Source organism: Protopterus annectens, chromosome 7.part0, assembly GCF_019279795.1.
Source record: "Protopterus annectens isolate FY-2018-M chromosome 7.part0, PAN1.0, whole genome shotgun sequence".
In the NCBI taxonomy this organism is placed as follows: Eukaryota; Metazoa; Chordata; order Ceratodontiformes; family Protopteridae; genus Protopterus; species Protopterus annectens.
The window spans coordinates 1,335,677,035-1,335,697,001 of record NC_056739.1 but is presented as its reverse complement, the minus strand read 5'-3'; positions in this window follow the sequence as shown (position 1 = coordinate 1,335,697,001).

Here is a 19,967-nt window from a genome sequence, read left to right as displayed (position 1 = left end):
AAACATTAAATAAAATAAATAAATAATAACTAAGGGCAACAAACCTCTCCTCCACTACTGCTTTGGTCCATTCCTCCAAAAACCCTAGTCATTATGCCCCAATTAAAATCTTCTGTACCCCCTGTTTTAATTGTACTGTCTTCCTTCCTTCTACAGGTGCATACCTGACTCTGTCTCAGAAAAATTTCACTGGCTTATTCATTGGATAAGATATCTCTTCCCAGATAGATGACTCTACCTGTCATTCTAACTTCTGGGTTTGTAGAATCCAACCCAGACCCGACCCTCATTAATTTCCCTACAATCCCTCATTGATCTTCCTGCCCCAGACAGCATTTCCCCTAATATCTCCATCATTATATAATAGCATTGAGTCTGACTCATGGATACTTCTGAAAACCATCCATATTCCTAATATCAGTAATTCAACTTCTGTGGAACACTTTAGACCAAGTGAAAACCTTCAACACTAACAAATGTGTCCTTTCATGTACACCAAGTAGATATGTACTTGTTACCTCATGCGATGGTTTAAGTTCGTGCCTTGAATACATTTACTGTCTTGCTCCACTCTTTTAAATGCAGTATTTATTAATATGAGAATCATTAAAGAGTTTTTTTCAAGTATATTTATCTTCTATTTTTGTAATTGCTTAACTTGCTAATATGCTGTATCTTTACTATGTATGATTATAAAAATGACTTCAGTTATAACTATGTGGAGCTTTTCAGTGGAGTATCACGAAGAAAAGATCCCATTGGCTCATTCTAGCTGTCCGAGTTGACAAATTGAAATATATAAACAATAAAGTGGCAATTTACATATAATCAAATCCAAAATTAGATAAACCAAATAGTGCTGTGAAATGCCATATGATAACAGACACTGGCACCCTGGCCCCCCTGCTTTCTAGATGTACTAAAAGTTGCATTAACTTTCATGGCTATGTACAGTTCTCTTAATTAATAAAGTAGTAAATATTTTTTAACAATGAACAATGATGATGGGCAGTATGTAGAAAGTATACTGCTATACAATAACTGACGTATGCAAGCAAATGGTTATGGGACAAGTCATCATTCCTCTAGGACTCATGTTGCAAAACTGAACATGTACAGTGCCTCTCTTCTTCTTAACAAGCTAGGAAGTTTTCAGGTGAAACGCATGAAGAACTTCAAAAGCTTTAGGTCAGAATTATAATTTTCTTTGAAATGGTTGTCCATTGAACTAGATGGCAGCACATTCCTGACATTTCCTGGATGTCTTAAAAATGTGCCTTAACCTTTCTTTGTGTCCCTTGTATGGAATTTACCCACAGGATAGATAGGGAAATATAAAACATGATCTCTGAGACAAGTATAGCTAGTCTTGGCTTAAAACTGTCTGTCATTAATAGTGATCTACCTATCTCTGAGTATATAAGAACATACTTAAGGCCCAAAAGGGTCTGTTCAGTCTCAGAGACCCAAAATGGATCAGACTGTCCCATAAAAAAATATTTCTCCTTTCCTAAACTTTCCTAGCTAGTTGTTCCAGTGATCAGATTTGCTGATCCCTGGGCTTTGTATTTGGTTTCTGTGTTCCTCCATTTTCTTGTGTGGCCAGAGGTAGTTTCTTTACTCACCAGTGGGAGTGGGGAGTACTGAGCTGCTTGTTTGTCCTCAGAGGAGTGGTTAGAAGCAGCAACTAGTAATTTGTTGGCCATTTTGGGTCATTTCCTGTTTTTTCCAGCCCCCTGCTATAAAGCATGCTTTGGCAGGCTTTTCTGGCATTAGAGAACTTGGCATAGCTCCTCGTGGTCCCCTGCAGAGTTCCTAAGCCAGCAGAGAGCAGAAAAAGCAACTTTCTTGATCATAAGTATTTTTTAAACTTTTTTGTTTGCATTTTTCGACTACTGTTTGTGCCTATATTACTGTTTTATTACCTTATTTTCCTGTTTTTGTGAGCTTATATTGTTGATTGCACTTGTGGGCTAAAGTATTGCTTAAAAGTAACAAACAGGCTAATACACTCAAGTGTACCAGCCTTTGATAGCAATTTAGTCGAAAACAAAGCATTTACTGCATTTTTCCTGTCTGTTTGCAAAAAAAAAACAAAAAAAAAATATTTCTCCTTTCCTAAACTTTCCTAGCTAGTTGTTCCAGTGATCAGATTTGCTGATCCCTGGGCTTTGTATTTGGTTTCTGTGTTCCTCCATTTTCTTGTGTGGCCAGATGTAGTTTCTTTACTCACCAGTGGGAGTGGGGAGTACTGAGTTGCTTGTTTGTCCTCAGAGGAGTGGTTAGAAGCAGCAACTAGTAATTTGTTGGCCATTTTGGGTAATTTCCTGTTTTTTCCAGCCCCCTGCTATAAAGCACGCTTTGGCAGGCTTTTCTGGCATTAGAGAACTCGGCATAGCTCCTTGTGGTCCCCTGCAGAGTTCCTAAGCCAGCAGAGAGCAGAAAAAGCAACTTTCTTGATCATAAGTATTTTTTAAACTTTTTGTTTGCATTTTTCGATCTTTTGAGCTTTTCGACTACTGTTTGTGCCTATATTACTGTTTTATTACCTTATTTTTCTGTTTTTGTGAGCTTATATTGTTGATTGCACTTGTGGGCTAAAGTATTGCTTAAAAGTAACAAACAGGCTAATACACTCAAGTGTACCAGCCTTTGATAGCAATTTAGTCGAAAACAAAGCATTTACTGCATTTTTTCCTGTCTGTTTGCAAAAAAAAAACAAAAAAATATTTCTCCTTTCCTAAACTTTCCTAGCTAGTTGTTCCAGTGATCAGATTTGCTGATCCCTGGGCTTTGTATTTGGTTTCTGTGTTCCTCCATTTTCTTGTGTGGCCAGATGTAGTTTCTTTACTCACCAGTGGGAGTGGGGAGTACTGAGCTGCTTGTTTGTCCTCAGAGGAGTGGTTAGAAGCAGCAACTTGTAATTGTTGGCCATTTTGGGTCATTTCCTGTTTTTTCCAGCCCCTGCTATAAAGCACGCTTTGGCAGGCTTTTCTGGCATTAGAGAACTTGGCATAGCTCCTCGTGGTCCCCTGCAGAGTTCCTAAGCCAGCAGAGAGCAGAAAAAGCAACTTTCTTGATCATAAGTATTTTTTTAAACTTTTTGTTTGCATTTTTCGATCTTTTGAGCTTTTCAACTACTGTTTGTGCCTATATTACTGTTTTATTACCTTATTTTCCTGTTTTTGTGAGCTTATATTGTTGATTGCACTTGTGGGCTAAAGTATTGCTTAAAAGTAACAAACAGGCTAATACACTCAAGTGTACCAGCCTTTGATAGCAATTTAGTCGAAAACAAAGCATTTACTGCATTTTTTCCTGTCTGTTTGCAAAAAAACCCCCAAAAAACCAAAAAAATATTTCTCCTTTCCTAAACATTCCTAGCTGGTTGTTCCAGTGATCAGATTTGCTGATCCCTGGGCTTTGTATTTGGTTTCTGTGTTCCTCCATTTTCTTGTGTGGCCAGAGTTAGTTTCTTTACTCACCAGTGGGAGTGGGGAGTACTGAGCTGCTTGTTTGTCCTCAGAGGAGTGGTTAGAAGCAGCAACTAGTAATTCGTTGGCCATTTTGGGTCATTTCCTGTTTTTCCCAGCCTCCTGCTATAAAGCACGCTTTGGCAGGCTTTTCTGGCATTAGAGAACTTGGCATAGCTCCTCGTGGTCCCCTGCAGAGTTCCTAAGCCAGCAGAGAGCAGAAAAAGCAACTTTCTTGATCATAAGTATTTTTTAAACTTTTTTGTTTGCATTTTTCGATCTTTTGAGCTTTTCAACTACTGTTTGTGCCTATATTACTGTTTTATTACCTTATTTTCCTGTTTTTGTGAGCTTATATTGTTGATTGCACTTGTGGGCTAAAGTATTGCTTAAAAGTAACAAACAGGCTAATACACTCAAGTGTACCAGCCTTTGATAGCAATTTAGTCGAAAACAAAGCATTTACTGCATTTTTTCCTGTCTGTTTGCAAAAAAACAAAAAAACAAAAAAATATTTCTCCTTTCCTAAACTTTCCTAGCTGGTTGTTCCAGTGATCAGATTTGCTGATCCCTGGGCTTTGTATTTGGTTTCTGTGTTCCTCCATTTTCTTGTGTGGCCAGAGGTAGTTTCTTTACTCACCAGTGGGAGTGGGGAGTACTGAGCTGCTTGTTTGTCCTCAGAGGAGTGGTTAGAAGCAGCAACTAGTAATTTGTTGGCCATTTTGGGTCATTTCCTGTTTTTTCCAGCCCCCTGCTATAAAGCACGCTTTGGCAGGCTTTTCTGGCATTAGAGAACTTGGCATAGCTCCTCGTGGTCCCCTGCAGAGTTCCTAAGCCAGCAGAGAGCAGAAAAAGCAACTTTCTTGATCATAAGTATTTTTTTAAACTTTTTGTTTGCATTTTTCGATCTTTTGAGCTTTTCGACTACTGTTTGTGCCTATATTACTGTTTTATTACCTTATTTTCCTGTTTTTGTGAGCTTATAGTGTTGATTGCACTTGTGGGCTAAAGTATTGCTTAAAAGTAACAAACAGGCTAATACACTCAAGTGTACCAGCCTTTGATAGCAATTTAGTCGAAAACAAAGCATTTACTGCATTTTTCCTGTCTGTTTGCAAAAAAAAAACAAAAAAAACAAAAAAATATTTCTCCTTTCCTAAACTTTCCTAGCTGGTTGTTCCAGTGATCAGATTTGCTGATCCCTGGGCTTTGTATTTGGTTTCTGTGTTCCTCCATTTTCTTGTGTGGCCAGAGGTAGTTTCTTTACTCACCAGTGGGAGTGGGGAGTACTGAGCTGCTTGTTTGTCCTCAGAGGAGTGGTTAGAAGCAGCAACTAGTAATTCGTTGGCCATTTTGGGTCATTTCCTGTTTTTTCCAGCCCCCTGCTATAAAGCACTCGTTAGCGCGGAGCTGCTACCGTTGCACACTAGGGCAGCGCCGGTTAAGCAGATTTAAACTATCAGGGCTACCTAAAGTCCACTCTTCAAATTTTCCCTTAAAACTACCTTCCTCAAAGTATACTACTGTTCTATTTAGTGTATCCTACAACTATAAATTATCCCTACTTGACTCCCTAGTAGACTATTCTCTATCTGTATAGCTAAGCACTTGCTTCTACAGTACTTATTACCTCGATACAGCACTCTTGTTATAGAAAGTACCCCAAAAAAGCAAACCCCATTTCTCGGTCACCCACATCCCCCAGAATCTTTTTTTAAAGTTTTTCTGTCTATTCCTTCTAGCATGTCGAGGGATCAGTTACTAATGTCCTCTCCTGCTCAGCTGGTGAACCTGGGAATATTGAGGCAATGTTACAATTGCCTCATGTACACAGACAACCCTCTCCTCCTCCCACAAAACACAAATACATGCGAGAGATGCAACTATACGGCCAAACTGGAGGCTGAGCTCTCTCAACATAGGACTGGCAAGACCAGACAGGAGGAGAAGGTAACCACACACACCATAGACCCAGTCTCACATAATACCATCACAACCTCAAATCATACACATAAACACACAAAGACATACTCGGAGGCTCTGATCAAAAATCTACCAAAACAGCAGAGGCCACCAAAGCAGACACCCAAACAACTACCACCTCAAAACACAACACCTGCAACACATAGACCACACAGTCAGAGTGTCAAGCAGTCACAGCCCTTAAGGCCAAACACAATGCCAGACACACTAGTCATTGGTGACTCCATAGTCAGACACACTGACGTCCCGCCACCAGACTGAGTAAGGAGAAGGTCACAGTAAGCTGCCTGTCGGGTGCTAGAATCCGCCACATAACGCATGCACTCAGGTCTCTCAACAGCAGGTACAAGTATGACGCAATCATTGTCCACGCTGGTGTTAACGACCTGAGACCCTTGGACTACATGAAAAGAGACATAGAGGAGCTCTCTGATTATGTAGCCCAAGCAGGTATGACCCTGACCTTGAGCAGTATCCTACCTTCACCAAGAATGATGCCACAATACAGAGATAAGATGATCAGCTTTAACAATTGGCTTAAACTCTGGTGTCATTCAAAGGGGATCCAATGTCTGTCTGCCTGGGATGACATGCTGGACAAGCCACGCTGCTTCGCAAGGGACGGCTTGCACTTGTCACCCCTGGGATTCCGGATTTTGGCAAAGGCTCTTGCCACCCCCATAGTGCCTTTTTTTAGGGAAGGCTCAAATTCTAAACCTACCACCCTAGAACAAAACCAAGAAAAAAAACTAAGGGTAATGCTGCTCAATGCCAGAAGTCTCAACCTCAAGATGCACGCACTCGAGGCCCTTCTCAGTATGGAGAACATCGATGTCTGTGCTGTGACAGAAACCTGGTTCAAGGCTCCTGAGAGCACCCCAGCACTATCAGGTTTTACCTCATATCATGCGTTCCGGCCCCAAAACCCGGACAATACCAAGAAAGGAGGAGGGGTATCCATATACATCAAGGACACCCACACCTCAAGATTGGTGGCATCGCACGATGCATCGGAAACCATCCAGGTGCAATTAACCATAGGCAAGACTGCTCTGCAATTTGTAGCATGTTACAGGCCACCTTCGCAAACTCAGGAACCTCATATGGCCTTCCTGAAAACACTGGAGGGGATAAATGTATCTCCGAACACCATCATACTAGGTGACTTCAACTACCCTAATATAGACTGGGAACACTACTCAAGCCCAAACACTCTAGCCCAAAAGTTCCTGGAATTCATAAACTCAAATGCCATGGAACAACTAGTCACCATCCCCACAAGAGGAGAGAACATACTTGATCTCATCATCACGAACATGGGAGCACGATGTTCAACGCCAGAAGTATACCCCTCACTGGTGAGATCTGATCACAAACTAATCTCGCTGGAGGTCCTCATCCCGCCCCACCGAAATGAAAAGACCACAGTAAAGAACTTCTCGAAAGCCGACTTCACACTTCTAAAGACTAGTGTGGTCTCCTTTAAGGCCCCTGAGCCGGCGGTTAACATTACTCAAACCGCTGAATCACTTACAAATGCCTTCTACCAGCACCTGCAGGGCTGCATGGATCAGGCAATCCCAAGCAAAACAAAGACTCTTTGTACCAAAGGCAAGCGTCCAGTCTGGTGGACCCCAGCCATAAACAAACTCTACAACAAAAGGAGAAAGCTACTACAAGATAGAGCAAAATCCTTAAAAGGTAAGACACCGCTGATCACTATAAGTAAAAAGCTAAGAGCTCTCATAAAATCATCCAAAGCTAATTTTGAGAAAAAAATAGCTAAGGACTCTAAAGACAACCATAAGGCATTCTTCAGCTATGTCAGAAACTTAGGAGGAAACTCCCAGATATGCTCAGAATTAGTTCAAAATGATGTGAAGATTACTGATCCTACAGACATTGCCAACATACTGGCTGAGAGGTTCAGTGCAAACTCCCCCCCCCTAAAGGAGAGATATCTATACCAAATGATTGTAGCCCCCCAAACATCTCTAACGCCCAGGTGAGAACTGCTCTCTCCAAGGCAAAGAACACAGCATCCATGGGACCTGATGGTGTCCCCAGCTGTGTGCTCCATGAACTCAACGAGGAATTAAACCCACAGTTAGGACAGCTATTTAATCTTAGTCTCACCTCCAGATACATACCCAGGGAGTGGCGCACAGCGACTGTGGTCCCACTCCACAAAGGCGGTGCCTCCACCGACCCTGGAAATTACCGTCCCATTAGCTTGACAAGCCTTATCTGCAAAGCCATGGAGAGGATCATAATGGATCTCATAAATAAAGACATAGGGAATTTGCAGACTTTAGATCCAACCCAGTTTGGCTTTGTCAAAGGCAGATCATGCCTTTTAAACTTGGTTGACTTTTTCGAAACAGTCACCAAGGCCATTGACGAGGGAAAGGCAGTCCATACAGCCTACCTAGACCTGGCGAAGCCCTTCGATACAATACCTCACTCGGGTATCATTGAAAAACTCATCAACTTAAATGTAAACCCATACATTACAAGATGGGTTGCAAACTGGCTGAGTGACAGAACCCACAGGGTCAGAGTTGCTGGCGCCATGTCAGACTCAAAGCCTGTCACAAGTGGTGTCCCACAGGGCTCAGTCCTGGGCCCACTCTTGTTTGGCATCTACTTTTCTGAAGTACAAGCAAACACAGGAGGGTTATGGCTGACAAAGTTTGCAGATGACTGCAAACTGGGCGCCGTAGTTGAAAACACATCCGACACAGATATCCTTCAGAAGGGTCTCACAGAAACGGATAACTGGTGCCAGAGCCATGGCCTTAAGTTAAATGCCAAGAAATGCATAGTCATACCCTTCGGGAAAAATAAGGTTACCCCTAGCTACCATATAGGTGGCAATCCCTGAACACAGAAGAAGTTATTAGGGACCTGGGAACCCAGGTTGACAGTAGCCTTTCATTCGACACTCATATTGCTAAAGTAGTTAGGAAGACCTTCTACATTGCCCACCTTATCATGAAGGGATTCACATCTAGATCAAGGGAAGTCATAGTCTCCCTATACTCATCACTCATCAGACGAATGATCGAGTACAATGCCCCATTCGGAATGTATCTGACCCGACACTTGCAGCAGCTGGAGAGGCCACAAAAGTTCCTCACCAAAAGGATAAAGGGTCTCAAAATCTGTCTTATGCTGCCCGACTGAAAGAACTCCAGTTATATTCAGTTGCTTACCGCTTGCTCAGAGGTGACCTATGCCTGACATACAAGGCCATGTCAAACCCAGATTTGATGAACATGCTTCATCTCAAAAAATCTAGATCCCTCAGAGCCACAAGGGCGGGAGATTTAAACCTCGACACGGTTATTAATAGGACGTGCTGGAGGGATAGATTCATCACCCAAAGACTCCCTATGCTGTGGAACAAAATCCCGGTTTATGTGAGGCAGAGCACCTCGCTGGCCTTGTTCAAGAGGAATCTTGACCAATGGATGGGAGATCGCAGATACACCCCAGGGGTTACCTCAGTGTCACTGCTTGACAGAGGCACAGCTAAATAATGGGCATAGTTTCTCCAAATTAAAGGGGTGGCGTAAGCCACAAAACTATGGGCTAGGCTTATAAATGCCCTCGGGCAGATAGCCTAGTATGAACCTATGAACCTATGAACCTATAAGCTCACCAAGTTTAAATATGATATACTTAAGTAAGATTATAACACCCTTCTTGAGACATCATTCTCCAAAAGAATATTAAAATGGTTCATAATCACCTTTAGTTTTGTTCCATCCCCTTGGGTACACACTGTCACAAAAAGATCTCAATTTATTTTCTTAGCAATAGCAATGAGATTCAAAAAGGTCTTGAGTCAGATCTTAGCAGTTGTTTGTTTGTTTCATTGACACCAACATTCTAATGGTCTTCCGTACTACCCAGATGTTTGGGCATTCCTCTCCTTTACAAATTGTGGGTGACCACTTCACATGCACAACTTACAGGTCTTATCATGCAAGAGCCCAGGAGTTATTCTTGGCCCATTTGGGATCTCATACTCATTTCATAGCTGAAACGTACTCTGTTAACTAAAGTCTGCATATGGAATCAATAGACATATTACCATAAGCTCCTGTAACAAAGTTGTACTCCTCCCAAAGCTGGAGTATGCTTTGCTGCTTACAACATTATGCAGTGCCTGGTCACCAAAACACGTTACTTAACAAAACTTAACAAAATGTGTGGCTTCCTTGTGCTAGCAGACAATAGAGTATGTCACTGCCACACAGTAAAACAATGCAATTATCTCCAGGATACTAAACTGTCCTATTTGAATTACTTAAACTGAACATTTCTTCCTACTAATCTGTAAACCTAAGCCTTCCTCATGCACACCCTCCTACCCACTTTGCTCTCAACAGATTGGTCTCTTTGCTCTTAACAGCCTACCAACGCCATTAAGTTTATTGTATGCAGATGTTTTGCACAATCCTAGCATTAATTTGATGATCATCCCCCTCCTCTTGAGTTCATTCTTTACTGTTGACGCTGTCCCTGTAATGCTCTCACCTGTATTAAATTCTATTAGTTCAGTTTTTGCCACTCCCTCTCCCATTTTACCATCCCTTAACATTTTCTTTCTAGTTGCTATAGTTTAATGTGTAAAATTGTTTTACTTTGTTTGTTTTGTATGCATTTTAAGTCTTGTATTTGCCTTTTTTGCGTACTTTTTATTAACTTTTACAGATTACTCTATATCTAACTTCTGTATGCCTTACAATAACCAACACTTCCAGTAATTCTGATAAACAAGACTTCCGTAGATATAATAGTTTTTTTTCTATAAGTATTGGCAGAGAACAGCTGAGCACTTTTATCCCAAATAACAGGACTTCTTCAGAACTGACCCAGAAATAGCTGCATTAAATTTAAATAATTTCATGAGCACCAATTAAATTTAACTAGAAAACTAAATAATCTGTCATCTAATATGTCACCAACTACTTAGCAAATAATTGAAAATATAGAAGTTGATCAAATACATAACTATTTTTGTTGTTTTAAAGTTTAACCAGTTGAGTTGTATGTTAAACCAAACATTTGATTTCAATCTAAGTTCCCTTTCACCATTAATTATTCAAAATGTGATGTAAAAACAATATGATTTAAAAGTAAATAGTATAACATCAGTTTAGCTGCCCTCATTTTAACGAAGGGGGCTATAAACACGGTCTCGTTAATACCAGGAGGGTTATGAGAAGTGTAGTTTATCGGATTACTGCAGGGGTTGGTTATTAGTTATTGTATTGCAGTTTTCATTTCCAGTTTGTGGTTACCAGTCATTTTGTATATCTTAGTTTGTTTTACTGCGTTGCTTGGTATTATGTGCATGGGTTGTTCGTTCTAGTATGCGTTTTAACTGTTTTATAAATTCATTTGTTTGTTTGTTGCTTGTTGTGGTGGTACAGCCTCTGACTGAGGATGTGATTGAAGAGGGTTTTTTGAACCAGTTTGCCTACTCTGTTAACCTAAAATAAGGAGATAAATGAAAGAGTATGTAAGTAAAATAAAATTAAATAAAACAAAATAAATAAAATGATCTGGGTGATGGAGTGCCCTTACCTGATGCCATAGTCAGGGGGGAGGTGTGAAAGTATGTTATCAGTCAGGAAGGGAAACTGAGCCCTTATAACCTGTAACTTCCTTTAAAAAAAATTGTAAGTTTGTATACCTACCCGGATATGTTCTAGTTTAGCTTATAGTGTATTGTTGCATTTCTTATGCGTTTGTGTTTTACAGTTAATCTCTGAGCACATTCTTGATGTTAAAGCTGCAAGTAGTTTGAAAACAAAACAAAGATTATTTATTTTTCTTTTTGTTTGTTTATTTCATTATCAACTCAGTTTTTTTTTATGGCCACATCGATAAAAGGATGTCATCTTGGTATGTGGCAATGATTCACATGCACCAGCAAAACATTTTTGGCTAATAAAACCTTCATACTACTTTAGAGGAACAGCTGCTCGCTTAAATGATTGTTACATTGATGAGCCATGTGTTAATTTTACTATAGGTTTTCTACCTGTGAGAAAAAGCTACCAAATGGTCTTGCTAAGATATAAGACAGCCCTGCTATTACACTTACGATGGAAAATAGTAGATATACACTAATGTAGGTAGTGAGGCATTGTTTGTTCAGTCTTTTCTTGTCAGGAGTTTTCAGCTTTCAGAAAATTTTCTAGGTACCACCCATCTCTAAAGGTATGTCTTTTGCTTTTACTAAGGAAAGTTTCATAATGCATGCACTTTATAGGTTGTCCAGTTTAGCTGAGCACTGTATGATAATTTAATACTGAAAGGATATATTCTGTATTTGTTTAGCCCTGATAAACCTTGTCTGCAGTGGCTGTTTTAAGGTAGAAAGCAGTATCTTTATTTGCCTGCCCCATCGTCCTGTAAGTTTTGGCACAATTTGCTGACTCCACTGTACTTTTGCATGGTTTGTGATGGCCTGCCATAGCAAGGGCTCCATCTTCTCTGTATTTCTCATATATCAGTATATTTTTTAACTTTGGCTTGTAAATCTTTAGAAAGAGGTATTTATAGAATTCTAAGGGAATCCCTTCTATTTTGGTGTTTTACATTACTTGTTAGAGGAAATAGAATCTGTAGTTATGTTTAATGTATTTGATACCTTAATTTTAACTTCTGCTCACCCACTTAAGAGCTCTGAGAAGTGTGAAGGGATGGATTTCCAGTCCTGGGTGCCAGATAGCATATAAATAGCTAGGCCTGTTATGAATGTACCCACCCTTGAACTCGGCCTCTCTCTGCTGGCATAAATAGTCAGTCCGTGGTGAAAGTGTGCTGATTGATATCAGGGTTGGCAGGAGGGACTGGCAGCAGGTAGAAAGTGACCTTTTTGGGGGTCATCCTACCAGTCCCTGCATCTTGTTCTAATATAATTTACATAGTACAAATAAATGCATTTCAAAAATCTCTCTCGTTATAGCATGCCAAGGAAGCAAGTCTCACTCCTTATACCTTGCCAGGGAAGGAAATATTACTCGTTATAGAGTACCATGTAAGAAAGAAAGGCAGGAGTGCAGCTTCAACTTTCCATCCATTTAGCTCTGAATATTTTTTGTGAGTTATATGCCTACTTAGTGGTAGTGATGTAAATCTGTGGGTAACATTTTAGAGAAAGATTTGTAGGTAGTTCGTCAAAAATGTATTTATTCATTTTTGTATGTCTGAGACATGTTTTTCCTCCAATTACTTTATTCTTCTGCTGAGATATTTTACTGAGATTAGATTTCAGGATATGTTTGTGAAGTTGATATGGAAAAAATTTGTCCATAAATATCTACCAAGCTTCAAAAGTGTTATAGACAATGTGAAAGTAGAGTTTAACACGCCGTGATATCGGTGAATGTTGAAGCGATATAATGAACTGCAGTACAGGTAGTTTAGTTAATACTTAATGCTGTTTAATGGAAAATAAAGTTGCATTTAACAGTTGCTCCAGCTCAGTTCTGTAATATGCATGCACACCCATAGAAAATAAATTTTTTTGACCGGGGATAGCCGTGTCCAGTGATGATTAAATACTAGCACACCTCTGAGTTCTTCTTGCCAGCATTCATTATCGTTATGTTATAATTTTTTGATTCTGTAAATAGTGTGCTGTAAGAGATTGTAGTCTCTGTTGTATTTATTATGCTAACTTTTTTCTTGGCTGGCATGTTGTAGATGAGAAATGAAAATGTTTTAGAATACTAATCACAACCTGACAGGGTTTCATAATTGAATAAGCACAGTTTGTTTGAGTTGTAAGGGTTAAATCTCAGTCATGGATGTAGCAGGGCATATTGTTTTTGTTGCGCACCCCAAGTAATTATTAGTAATCTGATCTGAGCAAGGGGTAGTAACTTGGGTATGTGCTTTGTAAAGAGCCCTTATATTTCTCTATTAATGTGTATGTGTTTCAACATATTGTGGTTGTATGATGTCATTGAAAAATAACTGCAAGGTGAGGTCAGTCAAGATGTGAGATCTCTAAGAATAGACTGTCATTTTGAATAAAGAAAAAATGCTTAGGCACCTAAGGGGATATCTGAAATCCAGGTGGGGCAGAGTTTATCTTAAAACTGATATTTTTTATTACAAAATGTATGCTTACAGTGGCTTGCACATTTTCCTTTATTCCTGTCTGTCATTTGTTTGTTTATGTATTTATCTATTTGTCTATATATTTATTTATTTTGTTTTAATTTGTTTACAGAGTTAAGGCTCGGAATCAAATGGACCTTTTCAGAAACAGCCAGGCTAAACAAACAAACAAAAGACAACAAAGGTTTAATATTGTACAGTGCAAAGACATATCAAAGCAAGATATTCACTAAAGTAACAGATGTGCATGTATAGGTAATCCAAAATAATTGTCAGGAAATAAGTAAGAGTAGTGAACACCAGTATTATTCCATACATATCAGGGCAGCAATCCCTAAATGTTATTTACACAGTTTGTAATGAAAGGTCAGAGTGAACGAAAGAAGGTTAAGAAGGGGATGATTACGCAAGGAAATGAGCTAAGAGGGGAGCTGAAAAAAAAGATAGACATGATTACAGTTTTTGCATTTTAATACTGTCTATAACCCTGGTATGCATTTCCATAGCATAATGTTTACTTTTCTTTGCTAGGATTGGATTAGCTCCCCCATAGGGAGTATGCCGTGTGCAGGGTTTGCCTTTGGAATAAGGTAACCATCCCAGCAGTTTGGAATGTAGTTTTAGTGCTTATTTTCCATATCTGCAGAGTCTTCTCTCAGGCCGCTTGAACTATCATTAAGGCCATACCAAAGGATATGGACTAATGCTTAGCCCTTTGTTGCCTTTTGGACTGATGGCCTGCACTAGAGCCCATACCAGATAATAACATTGTTTTGTGCGTGTAAGTCATTTTCCCAGGCAGTGGTGAACACCACTCCCCAGCAGCAGTCCTGGCTGCATGCTGTGACATCCCAATGTGTGGGCAGACTTCTTTGGCCTCTTGTGGGCATATTATACATGCAGAGCACAGTGGCATAAAATTCAACTTTCCCAGATTTTGTCTCATATTTTTGTCCCACCCCTCATAATTTTTTGATTTTCTTTGAAATCACTGAGGAATATAGTCAGTCAATAATGCCAGATAATAGAGTGCCATCTTTCTTATTGTTCAGAAAATGTATGTTGATGCAAATCATGTTGTTTTTTAACTCTCTTGGTAAATAAGAGCAATATTTACAAATTCTCCCTGATTTTTGGGCTTTTGTTCCTCCATTTTTTTTGTCTTTGTCCAGAGTCCTTGAGTAAAGAAAATAAGAGGTATGCCCAGTGGTGGGTGGCAGCATTCTCAGAGCTCAGTATGTCATGTGTTGGACTCCAACTGTATAATCTTCCTAAAGTGTTATGGTGTATCCATTTCCTGATATGAGGAATGTATTGTAGAATTTGGACTTCATATGATATAATTAGTGCTTGTTTGTCCTTCTTTATGCAGCTTACACATTTGTGCTGTGTTTGCAAGGCCTTTAATCACCAAAGCTATTTCTTTAACTATTGCAAAATGGCAGAAGCATTCCTGAAATCCTTCTGTGTGAATTTCCAGATATAGATACATAGATTAGATATTATAGATACATATAAAAATATCTTGTATGTATATCTGTACAGATATAGACATAAAAATCCGCCCCCTCTCCCTCTCTCTCTTTATATATATATCATCATCTTCTTTCAGCTGTTCCCGTTAGTGGTCGCCACAGCACATCACCTGTTTCCATTTCTTCCTGTCCTCTGCATCTTGCTCTGTCACACCAACCACCTGCATGTCCTCTCTCACCACATCCATAAACCTTATCTTAGGCCTTCCTCTTTTCCTGTTACCTGGTAGCTTCATTCTTAGCATCTTTTTCCCAATATACTCAGCATCCCTCCTCAGCACATGTCCAAACCAACGTAATCATGCCTCTCTGGCTTTGTCTCTAAACCTTCCAGCCTGGGCTGACCCTCTGATATACTTATTCCTAATCCTGTCCACCCTCGTCACACCCAGTGCAAATCTTAACATCTTTAATTCTGCCACATCCAGCTCAGACTCGTGCCTTTTTGTCAATGCCACTGTCTCCAACCCATATAACATAGCTGGTCTCACTACCTTCTTTTAGACCTTCCCTTTCACTTTTACAGGTACTCATCTGTCACAAATCACTCCTGACACTCTTCTCCACCCACTCCATCCCACCTGTACTCTCTTCTTCACCTCTTTTCCACACTCACCGTTACTCTGAACTATTGACCCCAAGTATTTAAACTCATCCACCTTCGCCAACTGTACTCCTTGCATCCTCACCATTCCTCTATCCTCCCTCTCATTCACACACATATATTCTGTCTTAGTCCTGCTGACCTTCATTCCTCTTCTCTCTAGAGCATATCTCCATCTCTCCAGGGTCTCCTCCACCTATTCCCTACTCTCACTACAGATCACAATATATGTGTGTGTGTGTGTATGTATATATATATATATATATATATATATATATATATATATATATATATATGCATATGCACAGATCTACATATATGTGTGTATGTATAAAGTAGTTGTTTTGTTTTATAGGTTCATAGGTAGGTACTAGGCTATCTGCCTGAAGGCATTTATAAGCCTAGCCAGAATGTGTTGGCTTTCGCTGCCCTCTTAGATTAGTTCCCTGTGCCTCTGTCCAGCAGAGCCACTGAAGTGATCCCCAGGGTAAACTTTCTGTTTCCCATCCACTCATCAAGGTTTCTCTTGAAGAGTGTTAGCGAGGAGCTCTGTCTAATGTAGATTGGGATCTTGTTCCAAAGCATGGGAAGTCTCAGGGACAGGAGTCTATCCCTCCAGCATGTCCTATTTATTGTTGTGGTGAGGTTTAGATCCCTAGAGAGTGTAGCTCGAGGGGATATGGTTTTCTTTCGGTGGAGCATGTCCATCAATTCTGGGTTGGACATGGCCTTGTATGTCAGGCAGAGATCACCTCTGAATAGGCGGTATGCAACCGAGTACAGCTGGAGTTTCTTCAGTCGAGCTTCAAAGAGCATCTGTTTGAGGGCAGTGATCCTCTTGGTGAGGTACTTCTGTGGTCTTTCCAGCTGTTGCAGGTGTCTTGTAAGGTACATCCCAAATGGGGCATTGTACTCTATGATGGCATCTGGATGCGAACCCTTTTGTGATTAGGTGCGCCACATAGAAGGACCTTCTAACCAGTTTGGCAATGGGATTATCAAATGAGAGATTACTGTCTACTTGGGTCCCCAGATCCCTTATTACGTCTTCTGTATTTAGGGGCTACCACCTATGTGGTAGTTTGTGGGTACTTAGTTTTTTCCCAAGGGGATGACTATGCACTTTCTGGCATTTAGCTTGAGGCCATGATTTTGACACCAGGTATCCGTCTCAGTGAGACCCTTTTGGAGGATGTCTGCATCAGCCGGAGAGTCAATTATAGCCCCTAGTTTGCAGTCATCTCCGAACTTGGTCAGCCATAGTCCTCCTGTGCTTGCCTGTACCTATGAGAAGTATATGCAGAACAGGAGGGGTCCTGGGACTGAGCCCTGGGGGGGACGCCACTTGTAACCAGTTTAGAGTCAGACCTAGCTCCCGCAACTCTCACCATGTGGGTTCTGTCCATGAGCCAGTTGGCAACCCATCTTGTGACATAGGGTTTTATGTTCAGGCTGGTGAGCTTGTCTGTAATACCAGAATGGGGAATGGTGTCGAAGGCCTTTGAGAAGTCTAGGTAGGCTGTATGTACCACCTTTCCCTCGTCTATAGCCTTGGTAACTTGTGTCAAAGAAGTCCACCAGGTTTAGGAGGCATGATCTGCCCTTAACAAAGCCAAACTGGGTAGGGTCCAGTGTTTGGAGGTTCCCAATGTCTCTGTTAATGAGTTCCATGATGATGCACTCCATAGCCTTGCAGACCAAGTTAGTCAGGCTTATAGGGTGATAGTTCCCTGGGTCTGTTGTGGCTCCACCTTTGTGGAGCGGAATAACCATTGCTGTGCGCCACTCTGTGGGCACATAGCCTGTGGAGAGGCTGAGTTTGAACAGTGTGTTTAGGTGAGGGGTTAGTTTGTCTTTGAGCTCGTGTAGGACACAGCCTGGGACACCATCCGGTCCCATTGATGCTGTGTTTTTGGCTTTGGAGAGGGCTGTTTTAACCTGAGTGTCTGTGATTTCAGGGACTCTACATTCTTCTGGTATGGTTATGGGCCCTTTTGGGTGTGAGAGGGGAGGTGAAGTTTGCACTGAACCTGTCTGCCAGGATGTTGGTGATATTGGTTGGTTCAGTGTATTTTGTGCCATTCTGCACTAACTCCAAGCAGATCTGAGCATTGCCACTTAGATTCTTGACATAGCTAAAGAATGCCTTGTAGTTATCTTTGGAGTCCTTGGCAATTTTTCTTTCGAAGCTCACCTTGGATGATTTTATGAGGGATCGTAGTTTCTTGCTGATACTGATCAGGGATGTCTTCCCTTCTTGGGATTTTACTCTTTTCTGTACTAGTTTCCTCCTTCTGTTGTATAGCTTGTTTATGGCAGGGGTCCACCAGACTGGTTTCCTTTTCTTGGAAGAGTGAGTCTTGGTTTTGCTTGGGATAACACGATCCATGCATTCTTGTGGGTGCCCGTAGAATGCATTAGTAAAGGATTTTGCAGCCTGGACAGCGTTATCCTTTAGCATGGGGGTTGAAAATTTCCAGTCTTACGTAACGTGAAGTTTGCTTTTGAAATGTTTTTCACAGTGGTTTCCTTGTCTGGGAGTGGGGGAGGAATGTGGATATCCAGAGTGATTTTTTTATGGTCAGATTTAACCAGTGAGGGGTTGATCTCCGGTGTGGAACACCAATTGCCCATGATGGTGATGACCAGTCCAATATGTTGTCACCTCTGGTGGGAGTATTGACCAGTTGATTCAGGGCGTTTGAGTTTATAAATTCTAGGAAATGTTGGGCAAGGGAGTTAGTACTTGAGTAGTTCTCCCAGTTAATGTTTGGGTAATTGAAATCACCCAATATTAGGGTGTTTGGTAGGACCTTTATGTTTCCCAGTGTTTCCAGAAATGCGGAATGGGGGTCCTGGGACATGGTGGGTGATCTGTAGCAAGCTACAATTTGAATTGCAGTTTTGCCCATTGTTAGTTGCATGTGGATGATCTCTGAAGCATCGTGCTATGCCACTAACCTGGAGGTGTGGGTATCCTTGATGAATATGAATATGCCCCCGCCTTTTGTATTTCGCTCTGTGTTCTGTGGCCGAAATGTATGGTATGAGTTGTAGCCTGGTAGTCCTGGAGTGCTCTCTGGAGCCTTAAACCAGGTTTCTGTTACTGCACATATATCGATTTTCTCCATACTGAGGAGTGCCTCGAGTGTGTGTATTTTGAGGTTTAGACTTCTGCCACTGAGTAGCATTACCCTCCGTTTTTTGTTACTTGTGCTATTTACGGCGGTGGATTTGTCTTTTGAGCCTTGCCTAAAAAAGGCACTATGGGGGTGGCAAAAGCCTTGGCCCATAGTCGAAAGCCTAAGGGTGATAGGTGCAAGCCGTCTCTAGCGAAGCAGCGTGACTTGTCGAGCATGTCATCCCAGGCGGACAGACACATCCCCATTGAATGACACCAGAAACTTAGCCAATTGTTGAAATTGATAATTTTTTCTTTATACCGTTGTATCATTCTTGGTGAGGGCAGGATGCTACTGAGGGTCAGGGTCATACCGGCCTAGGCTACGTAATCAGAGAGCTCTTCCATGTCTCTTTTCATGTAGTTCAGGGAGGTACGGCTCAGGTCATTCACACCAACATGGACAATGACAAAGTCGTATTTGTACTTGTTCTGGAGTGACCTGAGTGCTTGTGTTATGTGGCGGATCCTGGCACCTGAAAGGCAGCTAACAGTAGCCTTTTCCTTATTCAGCCTGGTGAGTGGGACATCAGTGTGCCTGACTATAGAGTCACCTATTACTAGTGTGTTGGATATATTATTTTGCCTTAAGGGCTGTGATTGCGTGGCACACTGGTTTTGTGAAGTATGTGTTTCATGGTTTGTGTTGGGGGTGGAGGTTGGTTGGATGTCTGCTTTGGCGGTCTCTGTTACTTTTGCATATTTTTATTTAGAGCCTCCGAGTATGTTTTCGTGTATTTATGTGTGTTTTTTGCCGGTGCTGGTTTAATGGGTCTATGTGAGACTGGTGGTGTGATGTAAGTATTTCCCTTCTCCTCTTGTCTGTCTGATCCAGTCTTGGGTTGAGAGAGCTTAGCCTCTAGTTTGGCTGTATAATTGCATCTCTTGCATGTATTAGTGTTTGGTGGTAGGAGGAGAGGGTTGTCTGTGTACATGAGGCAGTTGTAACATTGCCTCAGAATGCCCAGATTCACCTGTTGGACTGGTTATATCACTGCAGAAACATTCAGTACATGCAACACATAGTACTCTTATTTTGAAAC